Source organism: Puma concolor, chromosome A3 (genome assembly GCF_028749965.1).
Source record: "Puma concolor isolate L17-30 chromosome A3, mPumCon1.1.hap2, whole genome shotgun sequence".
In the NCBI taxonomy this organism is placed as follows: Eukaryota; Metazoa; Chordata; class Mammalia; order Carnivora; family Felidae; genus Puma; species Puma concolor.
Window position 1 is genome coordinate 9,093,246 of NC_141669.1, and position 14,603 is coordinate 9,107,848.

The following is a 14,603-nucleotide window of genomic DNA, read 5'->3' on the forward strand; positions in this document are numbered from 1 at the left end:
TTAGGCTCATGTTAAGAAGTAAAGAGTCTAGTTGGAAACCTTCACCCATGCTACATCAACCAAGAAAAATCAATTTTATGGTCATAATATTCCTATTTTATAATGTATCAAAAATTTTCAAGTGTTTGAGCTCTATACTTGTGAAGATAGATATTATTTCCCTTTTATTTTTTTTTCAACGTTTATTTATTTTTGGGACAGAGAGAGACAGAGCATGAATGGGGGAGGGGCAGAGAGAGAGGGAGACACAGAATCGGAAACAGGCTCCAGGCTCTGAGCCATCAGCCCAGAGCCCGACGCGGGGCTCGAACTCACGGACCGCGAGATCGTGACCTGGCTGAAGTCGGACGCTTAACCGACTGCGCCACCCAGGCGCCCCTATTTCCCTTTTAGAAAGAAGGACACAGATATGCTCAGTGTAGCTGAGTGACTTGGCAATGAGCTTCCCATCAGGAAAGAATGGGGGCAGGATTAGACACCTGTGTGAGCTTGACTCACTGGGCCTGCCCTCATCTCCCAGTAACAGACTTCAGTGGCTTTCTGCTTTCCAACTTGATACTTCTCCTGGATGATGGGGCATTTATCCATGGACTGGTACATGCAGAGGGAAGAAAAGACAATTTTTCTTGAGTCTTTCTCTGAGCTATCTCTCTGTGCTATTTTCTGATTTTTTTCCTCTGCTCACTCATATTCCTTTTTTTATCACTTATTCCTTTGTATGTTTCCCATTACTTTTATTAAATACAGCAAAACCTTGGTTGACGAGCACAATTCATTCCAGAAACGTGCTTGTAATCCAAAGCACTCGTGTATCAAAGTGAACTTCAAGAACCATTGGCTCAGTTGCGATCATGTGACATTTGGCCTCATGTACTACTCGTATTGTAAGACAGTGCTTGTTGATCAAGTTAAAAGTTATTAAAAATGTTTGCTCATCTTGTGGAACACTCACAGAACAAGTTCCTCGCGATCTGAGGTTTTACTGTATTTCAAAAGTGCAAAATGTTGAAAGACTAACACCGAAGCTGGCAGACGATTTCCCACTGCCTGTTTTTTTAAAACAAAGTTAAAAAAAGAACTTTATTGAGTTACAACTTATAGACCATAAAATCCACTCCCATACAATATACAGTTCAGGGGAATTTACTGTGTTCACAGTTGTGCAACCATGACCGCTGTCTAATTTTAGAGCAATCTTATCACCCCGCCAAAGAAACCCTATACTCATTAGCAGTCACTTCCCATTAGCCATGTCTTGAGCACCCAGCCCTAAGCAACCACCAGGTTCCTTTCCCTTTCCATGAATTTGTGTATTCTGTACATTTCAAATAAATGAAATCATGCAATGCGTGGTCTTTTGTGACTGGCCTTTTTCAAAAATCATGATGTTATCAAGGTTCATCTGTGTTGTAACATGAGTACTGCTTTTTTTTTTTAACTGCTGAGTAATATTCCATTGTATGAATATGCCACATTTTGTTTGTATGTTCATCAGCTGATAGACATTTGGGTTATTTTCATCTTTTGACTCTTATGGATAACGCCACCATGAACATTCACATACCAGTTTTCGCGTGACACATGTTTTCGTTTGTCTTGGGCATCTACCTTGCAGTGGAACTGCTGACTCACACGCTAACTTTATGTCTAGTATTTTGAGGAACGGCCAAGCTATTTTGCAAAGTGGCTGTTCCATTGAACAACTCCACCACCGGTGACTGGAAAATTCCAGTTTCTCCACATCCTTGCCCAAACTTGTTATTTTTCATTTTGTTCGTCAGTGCTTTTGTGGGCTGGTATTTTGTCTGCCTTTTTTAACTTTAGTCATTCTGGTGGGTGTGAAATAGTATCTTCCTGTTACACATTTCTTATCGATGCGTGATTTGCAAGTAATTTCCCTTATTCTGTGGGTTATACGTTCACTTTTATGATGTTTTTTGAAACACAAAAGTTTTTAATTTGTATGAATTCCAATTTATCTTTTTTTTTTTTTTTTTTTTTTTTTGGTCACCTGTGCTATTCTTTTGTCTCTTGTGCTTTGGTGTCATAGCTAAAAAACTACTGCCTAACCCCAGGGCACCAAGATTTATTCCTATGTTTTCTTCTGGCAGTTTTATAGTTTTAGCTATTATATGTAGGTCTATGGGCCATTTTGAGTGGATTTTTTTCATATGGTGTGAGGAAGGGATCCAACTTCACTTTTTGTATGTGGCTATCCAGTTGTCCCAGTACCACTTGTTGAAAATGGTATTCTCCCATTGCATTGTTTTGGCAGGCATGTTAAAAATCAATTGGCCTAAGGTCAGTTGTGTCACTTCCGTTTCAGTAGCTCAACATTCTCATTCACTATTTTTATACACTAAAACCTTGGATTGCAAGTAACTTGTTCTGTGAGTGTTTTGCAGATGAGCAAGCATTTCTAATACACTTTAACTTGATAAATGAATGATGTCACAATATGAGTAGTACATGGGGCCAAATGTCACGTGATCACAACTGAGCCAATGGTTCTTGAAATTCGCTTTGATATGTGAGTGCTTTAGATTATCAGCTTGTTTCTGGAATGAATTATGGTCGCAAACCAAGGTTCGACTGTATTTTGTTCCACTCAAGGCAACACTACTGGCACACTATTGAATTAACAGAGCAAAGATAGTCTAAAAGTTTGAATGAATTTGTTTTTAGAGTTGGAAGAGGAAAAACCTCTCTGAGTAGGATAGAAAACCCAGAAGCTATAAAAGAAAAGACACATACAGAGAAATAAAAATTCCGAATTTGTGTTGGACACAGAGGAGCTAACACATGGTAAAACAAACAAATCTGGGGCACCTATCTGCAACACATGTGATGCATGAAAGGTTAATTTCCTTAACTTTTAAGTCTTTAAAGCTCATATAAATCAATAAGACAAAGTAGGAAAAAAGCCAATAAAGAATATGCACAAGTAAAAACACAAAAGGGGCAAAATGGACAAGAATCCCATTAAAAGCTGCTCAGCACATCCCTTAGTTAAGGAAGTTCTCATACACATTGAAATGCCACATTGCTTCATTAGCGAGGCAAACATTAAAGTGCTGGTTCCTGCAAAGTGCTGCTCATACTGGGGCAATAGTGCGAGGAAAGGCACTCTCACGCGTTCAGAGACTGTAGGTAGGCTTAAAATACCCACATCTTGTACCTTAGCAACTTCACTCTCAAGTGTCTAAAGATGGCTGGGTGATGGGGCTATTGGAAGCCAGATGCTTACTAGAGAATGTTGTTAGCTATTGACACGCATCTGCTCATTCATCTGAAAATTGTGGTCAGATATTCATAACACGAGCTTTCTCATTTTAACTACTCGTAAGCGTCTAGTTCGGTGGCCTTAAGTACACTCACATTGTTGTGAAACCATTACTACGGCCCGTCTCCAGAACTTTCCACGATCCCAAACTGAAACTCTGAACCCATGAAACCCTCACTCCTTATTTCTTCCTCCTCCCAGCCCTTGGTAACCTCTATTCTACTTTCTGACTCTATGAATTGGATTATGTGAGATACCTCTTATAAGTGGAACCATACAATATTTGTCCTTTTGTATCTGGCTTATTTCATTTAGCATGATGTCCTTAAGCTTCGCCCATGTTGTAGTGTGTATAGGAGTTTCCTTTATTATCAAGGTCAAATAATACTCCATTATATACATACACCGCATATTGCTTAGACATGCATCCCTTGATGGACACTTGGGTTGCTTCTACCTTTTGGCTTTTGTGAATAATCCTTCCGTGAACATGGATATATAGGAGTCTGCTTAGGTTGCTGCTTTCAATTCTTTTGGGTGTGGACCCAGAAGTAGAACTTCTGTATCATACGGAAACTCTACGTTGCATTTTTTGAGGCACCGCCATACTCTTCTCCACAGTGGTTGTGCCATCTTGCCTTCCCACCAGCAACATACAAGGGTTCTAATTTCTCCACATCCTTGCCAACACTTGTCTTATGTTTTGTTTGTTTATCTTATTATTATTATTATTATAGGCATCCTTATTGCTCGTTCTTACAGCAAGCATTTACTGCAAGCTCCCAGGGGCCAAGTCTTGGGCGAAGCAGAGACTCTAGAGCTGTATAGTCCATGATATGCAGGGAGACGTGAGATTACAGTGGCGAGAAAGACACACAGATGCAGACTGGCCTTACCCCCATCAGCATGAAGTGGGCTAGCGGCACGCGCCCAGTCCGACGGGAACGGTGCGGTAATATGGCTTGCCCGTTTGCTCTGTCATCTCTGGTAGTTACCAGCAAGCTAAAGGTAGTGAGTGCCACACGTGGACAAAGAAAATTACGGAATAAAACTTAACGTTGAGAAATTTGTCCTCGTTTGCATATTTTTCTCCCTGCGAATTGGGAAGACGAGCTTTCTTTGATTTTAGTATTGGAACCCCGGGGTTCTTTGGAGTGTATGCTGAGCACCGCAGACTTAAATAAACTATGGATTTCCAGGGAGATGAGAGAAAATGGAGGGGAAAATACCCCTTTGTAATTGTTTTATGTGCAACCTTGGCCGTGATGAGGAACAGTGAAGGCGGTAATAATACCACCACCTGGCAATTGTGGAGGGCGTGTAACTCTTCAAAGCACTGCCACATAATCGGAGGAGGGGTGTCCATGCTGCAAAAAGTACTTTCTTTTTTTTCCTAATCTATAATCACTCATGTGCTTCATGCACCTGGTGGAAATTATATTTAACAGCACATGCAAATGCTTATTGCCCGAACAGGCTTATATTTTGCCTTGTTACTGTCTACGGTTTTCTTAATTTGGACTTTGTCAGCCACTTTTTGTACATTGCTGTCAATATCATCCTCTTGGGTAGTACATCCTCCTTGATGGATATCTTGGAGGTACTGCATAAAATGTATGTTTTGCGAATATCATCAAATGCTTCAAAGATCAGCTTTTAAACAAACAAACAAACAAACAAACAAAGATTTTACAGTCAGAATAGGAGAAGTCTAAGCTGGTATTTCTTTGTGATATCACGGGTTGATAGGCAACACAAAAGTAATTGGTGCATTTAAAAATGTGATATTTGGGGTGCGTGGGTGGCTCAGTTGGTTAAGCATCTGACTTCGACTCAGGTCATGATCTTGTGGTTTGTGAGTTGGAGCCCCGCAAGTTTGAGCCTCGCGTGGGGCTCTGTGCTGACAGCTCAGAGCCTGGATCCTGCTTCGGATTCTGTGTCTCCTCCTCTCTCTGCCCATGCTCATGCGTGCTCTCTCTCTGTCTCTCAATAATAAATAAACGTTAAAAAAATTTTTTTTTAAAATGTGGTATTTTTCACGATAATAAGAATTCTTCCCAGTGGTCAAGGAGGGGCTCTTAGATTTGTGTTCTTAATCCTTTTTAAATGACATCCAGAGCTCTCAATCTTCTTTATAGAGCTGTAAAAACTGCTCTGGGTTTTTTTTGGAGGAAAGGAAGTGGGATTTGATAGCTAATAAAAGAAGAGGTTTTTTTTTCTCACTTTCTCTACTTGGACAAGTAGAACTTGGTCATACGGTAATTCTACATCTTTAATTTTTCAAGGCACTGCCATGCTGTTTTCCTCAGTGGTGGCACCATTTTACATTTCCAGTATGGCGGAAGCTTGGGCAAATCTGACTGACTTCCTCAGGCTGTGGGAGGAAGGCGGAATGGTGGTACTTCGGGATCTAAAGTGTCCAGAGATGAGTTCATGGGGGATTACGTCAGAAGTCCCGGGAGGATCCATTTGGTCCTTGATTCATTCAAGAAATATGAGTTTATTATCTCTGTCACGAGTTGAATGTGTGGTCCCAAAAGATATGGTGGAGTCCTAATCCCTGTACCCGTGAATATGATCTTATTTGGAAATTGGGTCTTTACACATATAATCAAGTTAAGACGAGGCCATTCTGCATTGGGGTGGGCCCTAATCCAATATGAATGCTGTCCTTAGTAGAAGAGATACAGACAGCCCCCCTCGTGTGGAGATGAAGGCAGAGATTGGAGCGGGGCATTTCGAAGCCCAGGATTTCGGGTGAACCCTCAGAAGCTAGGAGAGAGTCAGTAACAGTTTCTCCCTCAAAACCCCCAGTAGTGCCAACCCTGAAGACTTCCCACCTCTAGAACTGGGAGGAAATAGATGTCTGTTGTTTTAAGCCACCTGGCTTGTGGCGCATTGTCACGGGTAGGAAACACCCTAGAAAACGGCATACAACTTCAAAGGTAACACAGGTCTCCACGTACTGGGGAGTACCAGGTGGATGGGACAGTTCCATGCCACTGCCCTTGGAGAGGTCACACACTGATGGGGAAACAGGTGCTCTGGGAGCAGTGGGTCTTGTGGAAGACAGTGGGCTTTGGGGTCAGACAGTCGTGACTTCCAACCCTGAGCTGGTTTCTTAAATCTGTCCGGACCTTTTGGTTCCTCATCTGTACAGTGCAGGGACCTGATACTTTCTTATCAGATTTTCGGTGGGCGCTTTCCATCTGCTGATGGATTTGAATCCTCTTGTTCGGCACCCTGAGGTCCTCAGCTGGCATTTGTTGCTAAAGGCCTGGACGTGTTTTCTCTCCTTAGTCGGGTCATCCGTTGAGAGTCAGTCTCTGTTCTTTGGATTCCATCTTGGTCATTTCTGTCCTTGCACTGTGTTTATTTAAGGAACCGTTCTGTTGGGTGAAACCTCACAGCATTCAGGTTTTGGCTCAGTGCATTGGAACAATCTAAAGGGTATTTATAGCTAAAAACGTTTGTGCCCCCAAACCACATGATTTTCATCTCCTGACACCAAAGCAAGTCTTGGGTTGGGTGGGATCATTAAGCCTTCCCTGGGTGTGGAGGACAGCGGGTTGTTCAACAGCTGTCACTCGTCTGGGTAAATATCTTGGTCCTACCCTATCTGGTCAGTCCACACCGTGGACTTTATTCGGTGATGTACATGGCGCCCCCAATTATCATAATGTGGGCCGATGCTTTGTGAGGAACTCTTTGGCCATTGTTGGCAGATATCAGGCAAGATATTTTCACAGCTCATGGCTTGCTTTCTCTGGACTCACTTGGGGTGTCTTAAAAGATACCTTCTGTAAAAAAAGAAGTCATTTGGGGTCTCACATGTTTTTCATATTCAGGTCTTGGCCAGACTTGAAAACACACAGGCGATTTTCTTCTGTTTGGTCTATACACCTGTGTAGGAACGAGCCAGGATGGATGAAGTTTGTCCTCTTTGAGAAATCATTTTATTCCAAGCCAATACCATGACCTTCAGGCGCATTCCAGCAATATCTCCAAAGGCAGTTCGGAAAATAGGCCACAAAAACATCAGGGCTTCCTAATCGAGAACTGAAGTTAGACCAGGGTAGACTGTGGAGCAGGAAATATTTGAAGAAACAAGAGCTGCGTTTTTCTTCTTTCGTTGCCAGAAAGCCAAAGCCAAAGCTGGAATTTTGTGGTTCCGGCGCTTTGAGTGCCTCCCAGTCATTTTACACAGATGGTTCTGGTTTAAGGGTGAGACACTTCACCCACCAGAGGGAAAGAGGCCCCGTTAACGTGCCTGAGTGGCCCAGTCTCCTGCCAAAGTACACTCTGCAGCCAGAGAAAATAAGGACTAAGAGAAGATGGTTCTAAAGCCACCAATTAGGATGCAAAATTGAATGAGAAAATTACTCGGCAACACTGAAACTTGACCTTCCCTTCAGATTATGTCACCTTGGGAATACTGACTACGGCCTCTCGACTACACAGTCAGTCACCGGTTTACCAGAGACCCGCCACCTATAATGATGGTGGTGACATTTCAAAGGTGCTTGCTTTTCCTTTGTCATTTGAGGAAACAGAGGCCCCGAAAAGCTTCACGACTCGGCATTTGCCAAGGACTGTGGGAAATGCCAAAGTGGGATCCGCCTCAACTCTTTCCTTCCCTACGGATGGTGAAAACCTTTCCTGACCGTGTGCACCTTCCACACTCAACCGTCCTCCTCTCTGCTCCTCTCGCCACCCTCCCCACCTCCTCTCAGCCCTCCCTTGAGGCTCTCGGCCCCTTTCCACTCACCAAGGGTGAGTGGGGGCCGCCCACATCACGTCCCCACGTCTTTTCCCTCCCCACCAAGCTGGCACTGCCCGAGAAAGTCCACATCTCCTTCAGCGCCCTCCTCTGAAAGGCCTTGCTGTGTATTCCTACAGTGACTGGATTGTGGGGGGAGCACATTTTTCCTTACCTGTCGACAGCCGGCTCTGTTGTCCCCTCCAGTGTGGAGCACGTCTCGGGTCTCACAGCACACAAGCCATTTCTCAACGATCGCTTTCACACTTTTGCTTTCCAAATATTCACTTAATGTTCGAACTGTGGGTTCCTCATAGAGCGGGTCTACACTGTCAAGCACTGCGTTCTTAGCGTCCTGGAGTATCGGGGGCATTGAAGGGGGTCGATAATTTAGGTTCTTGTAGCCTTACGGCGTGGCCCAGCGGTTAGGGGCTTTCCTCTGACATACTCAGTTTATCCACATGGCTGGAACTTTCCTCCAGGCCTGTGTCACCCGGTCCAATGTATACACGGTCGTTGGGTTCAAATTTCAAATTCGAAAAAAACCCAAACGGGGGCATGTTACATTTATAGAGCGCTTTGCTATTTGCCCTGTACTTTCATGAACGTTTTGATTTTGGCTTTGTAGCATTCAAGAGAGGCAGGGAGGGCAGGCGTTCAACCCATGGTTGTCGTCCCCGTTTTGCAGATGAGAACATGGAGGCTTGGAGAGTTTTGTTGATCTCCCCCTGGTGACAAAGCTAAGTAAATGGCAGAGCTGGGTTTTGTACCCAGGGCTTCTGAATCCCAGCTCAACATTTTCTAGCAACGTGGAATTGTTGTTCGAAAAGCATAACAATAATTTTGTGGGCTTCAGAAAACAAAAGAAAACCACAACCCGCCACGATAGCAGCCGTAACAAAGCTCTTGAACCCTTCAGGGTAGATGCTATCTCTGTTTGTTGGCATGTCATGTGCTGAGATGCCACTGGCGTGTGAGCAGTGCCCAAAACCCAAGCGCGTAGGATGGGCCGTGATGGGCAAACATCGTCACAGCTCAGCGAGCTCAAAGATTTGCAAGCATAAAACATTTACCAAGACTTGGCCCCGCGAAGGAGTGAGCCAAGCCCCTGGGATGTGGCCATGTTACTCCATCAATAAAAAGCTGAAAGAGACCTTGGCAGGGTTTCAGGGTTCACATCTGGGAAGAAAGGTATGATTCATCATTATTTTGTTCCTGTTTGCAAGTGTAGCCCAGGCCTTCCTTCGGAGCCAAGTTGGATTGATTTACTCTGGCATTTCCTTTTCTGTGGGCCCTCGGAATGGCATTTCCAGGTTCCCCTTGGGAAAAGATGTAGGGGAAGCTAAAATATAAATATAAATATAAATATAAATATAAATATATAAATTAAATAGAAATATAAATTAAATATAAATAGAAATATAAATTAAATATACATAGAAATATAAATTAAATATAAATATAAATGTAAATTATATATAACTATAAATGTAAATATTTAAAACCAAATTACCAGGGCGCCTGGATGGCTTTGTCGGTTAAATGTCCGACTTTAGCTCAGGTGATGATCTCACGGTTTGTGAGTTCGAGCCCCGAGTCGGGCTCTGTGCTGACAGCTCAGAGCCCGGAGCCTGCTTCAGATTCTGTGTCTCCCTCTCTCTCTGTCCCTCCCCCGCTTGCGCTCTGTCTCTCTCTCTCTCTCTCTCTCTCTCTCTTTCTTTCAAAAATAAATAAACCTTAAAAAAAATTTTAAGACCAAATTTCCCATTCCAGTCTATGACCAGTTAAGTGAGTTTAGGTGATGTCTCAACATTTGGAGATGAAGTCTGTCCCATCCCGAGGCTATCCCAGTTATTCGAGGTAAAGGAGATCTTGGAACCTTTTCGGGTCTTTTAGGATGAGGCCCAGGGAAGGTCACTGTATGGCTAATTGAGCCACTGAACCAAGAGCAACGTGGTTTCACTGGAGAAACTTCTCAGAGGCACCCCATACCTGGCCCCTGCTCAGGTCTGGGGCACCCAGCCCTCCTCTCTCTCCCCTCTTCTTCCTGAGTCATGTAGTTTTTCCTTGGACAAGCCTCCATGACTGGCTTACTGGACACAAACTTTTCACTGGCTTCCCACTCTGCTGAGTGATCTGAGTCGGGCCCCAGATGCAGTTTATCCTTGTCACGCTCTGGGAGCCATCACCTTGCCCAAGACCCTCTTTGAGTAGGGAGACAGCAGAGCGTGTAGGACAGAGCATCACTCCTGGGATCTGAGCCCCGGATCAGCTCAGGACAAAGCATGAGACTCGATGGGACCATCGCAAGCCTATGTCTCAGTTTCTCATGGTGTGGTGTGAACGGAGGGCACGTATGGGGTTAGTTTCCCGGCTTCTGTCCCTACTCCACATTCCTCAGCTTCCCTGTGTGTCAGTTTCCTGATTAATGAAATGGCGATTATAGTACCTAACCCAGGGCCATAACGTATGCCTTTTATAATACCGCAGGTATAGCGGGGATTAGTCAAAATCATGGCTATAAAGCATTTTCTACCATACCTGTCTCATGGTAAGAGCTCAATAAATGTCAGTTATTTTTATTCCCCTTATTAGAAAAGTGGCAGGACCTCTGGGAGTACCAAAGACGAGTGGTTCAGTTTAGTCGTGATAGAGACACCGGGGCCATCAGGGCCCACAGAAGAGAAGGAGGGTCCAGATCAGGTGCCTCAGATGCCGTGCAGGTGAGGTTGTGAGAAGGCGTCACCTACGCACTTGAATCAGAGGCTGCAGGGCTCTAAGCCTTGGGTTGGGACCAAGCCAGACCCCAGGTCTGGGAAGGAAACGGACTTCCCCCCTCGTTGAGGGTTTGGGAACCAACCTGGGAGGTGGCCCTGGACCTCGGAAGCCTCAGGCAGGGAGACCTGGATTCAGCAAATATTTAGGGCACCCTCCGAGGGCCAGGTACCGTATGGATGTGGGGCGCAGAAGAGAACAGTCTCCGTCCAAGACGATTCTGGCTCTGGCGGTTGGCCCCAGAGTCAGCCTCCGCCTGAATATCAGAAAGCACACACCTCCAGAGGTGCTATTAATTAAACAATCGTTCGATGCTGTTCTCTTTAAAGATTGTAAGCGCAAGTATCTTGCAACCACATGTACGAGGGGCTACACGTGCAAGTGTATTACTACGAGGACAAGTAAAAGAGCGTGCGTTCAAAGGGTCGAGGTGCACGGTGTTACCGCCTGTGTGGACTCAGGTCTGCTCTCTCATCTGCTTAATCGCAAGATCATCATTTTGTCAGGTCGTGAGGAACATCGCAGGAGATAGAGAAAGTGACTTTGCACGCTGGACCGGCCGACGTTCACTGTCACTGCATCTTAAAATACCCTTTCCCCCCGAGAAATGAATAATCCATGTTTTTAACCTCTACCCACCCTTTGCCTTTTAAAGCTCTTGGGCAGAGACTGCCATCTGCTTCTCTCTCATTTCGATGATTATAAGATAACTCGAGAAGCTAAAAGGTCTGTAATTTCCCTCAGAATTTCCTTGGTCACCCACTGCCCTGGGAGCTGGGCCTTTGAGAGAATCTTCCAGAAATTGCTGTGCTTTTCTGTAGTTGTCCCTTTGAGGTGGGCCCATTTCTGGCTGTCCGAGTCCTTCCTTTCCGGAGGCTCAGGGAGGGAGAGCGGTGACAGGTGCTGGGCACCGTCCCGTGTGGTAGCTCATTGCACATGGCATCTCATATACGTTGACTAAATCAGCCAGAGACCCACAGAGGGAGCGAGTGACTCAAGGCTCAAGCACAGAGTCTACTGTGAAGGGAACTTGCCAAGATGAGACTTGTGTCGGGAGCACTCCTCCCTGCCTCTATGGAGACCCTGATCTCACTCTGGCGGCATCTCTCTCTCTCTCTCTCTCTCTGGTCTTCGCCTCCCCCAAGCCCATCCTGGTGGTGCCCCGAGCAGCCACGATAGTGTTGGCCCATCATGCATTTACGGTGTGGGGCAGGGCAGGGGCAGGAGGCTTGACGCTTTCACATTTTGGGTGACTCTTTGAGAAAGAATACGCGTGTGTTTGCCAGGAAGCACAGACCGGGAGCCTTAAACAAGAGTTTGCTTCCTCACAGTTCTGGAGGCTGGAAGTTAGAGATCAAGGCATTGGTAGGGTTAGATTCTTCTGAGGCCTCTGTCCTGGGCTTGCAGGAGCCCTCCTTCCCTTCACATGGTCTTGTGTGTGTGTGTGTGTGTGTGTGTGTGTGTGTCCCCACCTCTTCTTACAAGAATGCCAGTCCTCTTGGATTCGTGTCCACTCTAGCGACCTCGTTTTAACTGAATTACCTCTTTAAAGACCTGATCTCCAGGCACAGGCATGTTCTGAGGCCCTAGGGGGTCGAGGGCTATGGCATGCGCATGTCAGGCGGGCACAATTCTGTCTCTCACAGGAACACAAAGTTAGGATGACACATGAAGTTCAGGGCTCTGGAAGGGGTTCGTACAAGTGAGGGTCCCTGACTCCTAAGCGTTCTCAGCTTCCTGGTGCATTGGCTTCTGCGTCGGCAGCTTCCCTGTAGCTATTATGGTGCTGGCACCTGCAGAGAGAGGAAGGAGGCCACTCTGCCCCGAGGAGGGGCGGAGGGGCGGGGGCAGCAGGTTCCTGGATGAGTTACTTGTGGGGAAGGGGAATCTGAGGGAGTGGAGGAAGGGCCTAGATGTTGGCAGCCTGCCATGGGCTGACCCTGCAAGACCCAAAGGGCCCAAGTAGAAGATGATTAATTAAGGAAGCGGGTTGAATTCCTGCAAGAGTAAACCGATCCAGAGCAACACAACACAATACAACACAGCACATCACAACATAACACAGCACAACACACAGTACAATCCAACCCACCCCAACCCACCCCAACCCAACAGCGACACCAGTGAGCATGATGCCAGATTATCCAGCATGGGATATGGTTCTTCCTGATGGACTCCATCCTTTCTTTCCTACTCCCAGTATCTTCCAGGCCCTGCAGAGTAAGCACAGTCATGTTCCACAGAAGATGTGCACCCTCACGTCCGCTCCCTGCTCACCGTCCGGGGCAGGTGCTGGCTGTCACCTGTACCCCGGGGGAAGCCCAAGGTCTGCAGATGAAGGCGACCTCCCCGAGATCCCCAGTGGTCAAGAACTGGGCCTTGCCTTCCAGCCAAGCCCTTTTCACTCCATTTCCCTTTGTGTGCCAGAAGCAACATCTTTAAAAAATAAATATTCATGCTAATGGGCCTCTCATGACAAGGCAGAAAACACTGGCGCCTTCGAGCCTGGGATACTGGCCATGCGATAAACCTGGAGGAGGGGACCGTACAGTTGAGAGGGGGACGGGAGGGTCAGAGAGCTGACCGGCAGATGGAAGCTGTGGAAAGGACCTTGCCACTTTGATGTTCTCCCAGAGTAATGTTGCCCAGTACGGGAAGGTGTGGCCTCGTCAAGACAATTCGAATGTTGTAGCAAACTGGGTGGGTCCGGCCTGGGAAACCAACCAAAGGAAGTCCAAGTGAGGAAATAGGGTGTGATTTCCTTCATGTCTGCTTGGTTCATGTTCACTATACTTTGTAGTAATTACTCTAATTAGTGGTTTGAGCATGATGAAAGAAAATAATTATGAGTATTTAGAGCTGGTCAGTGGGTTACAGATTGGACAACCAAGCATAAGTTTGGCTGAATTTACTCGACGTCATAGTGAAAATTCACTACATTCCTTGTTACATTCATCTGGCAATAGTACCCCATGTGACACGAGTTTGGAACCACGTAAGAGCAGTTTTGGAGGCAGGGTCCCTGGCGTGATTGATCTTCGTGTCCCAGCATCTGTGACCGGCGCCATACCATGGGGGCTGGTTGAGGGAATGAAACGAATTCGCATAGAGCTCCACCATATTGCATTCAGAAAGGTCGAGCACCTTTGTTCTGTATGTGAAGCCTACCTCTCAGGCACGTGAGAACAAAATGAAATGCTGAAAATGCACTATGCTCTTGGGGTGAGGGCGACCTGGTCACTTTTCCTTCGTGAGTCCTGGTAAAGACAGACTTCCGGGTGATGTACTAAAGTGAGACCATTCCTTGGGCGTGCCCTGTCCATTACTACCTCTGTTTCACTACTTATTATTTATATGATTACGCTTCCTCCCTTGCAAGATGGGATCAAAACTACTTAGCTGATCACTCTGTCAGGATTCGATGTATGTATTCTGTCCAGCACGGGGCAGGGGCACAGGAGACGCTCAGTAAATATCCGACGTCACTCCGCAGCATTATCGCCCCATTCTTGTCTCCTCCTTCCAGGGCTCCTGACAAGCCCCTGCTTGTTCTCCACTCCTTCAGGTCAGCTCGCCCACTCTACCCTGAAGTCTCCCGGTCCCTCCAGCGTGCAATCAGATCTCAGTTCTTCACAGTCTTGTAGCACTGCCTCTTGCTTGGTGCACTTGACCGTCTCTCTAAGCACCCCTGTGGGAGACCAGGGATCACATCATCTGCTTCTCTCTTCTGCTTCTCTTTCACCCAAGTCTTAGAGGATGATTACAACGAGTGACAGTACTGACGAT